Here is a 771-nt window from a genome sequence, read left to right as displayed (position 1 = left end):
AAATGCTTTTAAAATCTAGGCTGCACCTCCCCCCCCCCCCACAATAATGCCAAGGGGAAGTGTCGTATTTGTACATAGAAAGAAAGAAAGAAAGAGAGAAAGAAGGAGAGAAAGAGAGAGAGAGAGAGAGAGAGAGAGAGAGAGAGAGAGAGAGAGAGAGAGAGGGAGAGAGGGAGGGAAGGAGGGAAGGAGGGAGGGAGGGAGGGAGGGAGGGGAGGGAGGGAGAGAGGGAGAGAGAGAGGGAGGGAGGGAGGGAGGGAGAGAGGGAGAGAGGGAGGGAGAGAGGGAGGGAGAGAGGGAGGGAGGGAGGGAGGGAGGGAGAGAGAGGGAGAGAGAGGGAGAGAGAGGGAGAGAGAGGGAGAGGGAGGGAGGGAGGGAGGGAGGGAGGGAGGGAGGGAGGGAGGGAGGGAGGGAGAGAGAGTGCTCTATGAAAAAAAAAAAATATGGGTGAAAGTATATGTATAGATCTCACATACATGTTAGGCCTGTGACCTTCACATACACAGAAGAAAAGGTATGCATTTCGGACGAAGGTAGGATCGAAACCAGTCAAATACATCTCTTGTATTGTGAAGATATTCATTCTCATGCATACCTTATCTACATCTGTTAACATGAATGCGATTCTATATATACAATTTTATATATTCAATTCTATATATATGTGTGTATGTGTATATATGTATATATACATATATATACTATCTCTCTCTCTCTATATATATATACTATCTCTCTCTCTCTATATATATATATACTATCTCTCTCTAT

General features: G+C 45.5%; 1 protein-coding gene across 1 annotated transcript in view; it reads right to left on the bottom strand.

The window, feature by feature from the left end:
* Positions 1-386: 386 nt before the first annotated feature.
* Positions 387-771, bottom strand: part of LOC125024657 (zinc finger protein OZF-like) — a 1908-nt gene continuing 1523 nt past the window's right edge. Inside the window, exon 1 of the mRNA XM_047612452.1 lies at positions 387-771. This exon is cut by the window's right edge and continues 1523 nt beyond it. The gene's annotated coding sequence lies outside the window, so the exon portion shown is untranslated.

The sequence above is a fragment of the Penaeus chinensis genome, unplaced genomic scaffold (genome assembly GCF_019202785.1).
Source record: "Penaeus chinensis breed Huanghai No. 1 unplaced genomic scaffold, ASM1920278v2 CTG_2032, whole genome shotgun sequence".
Classification (NCBI taxonomy): Eukaryota; Metazoa; Arthropoda; class Malacostraca; order Decapoda; family Penaeidae; genus Penaeus; species Penaeus chinensis.
The sequence above is the reverse complement of the archived record's forward strand: the minus strand, read 5'-3'. Positions and strand labels throughout refer to the sequence as shown.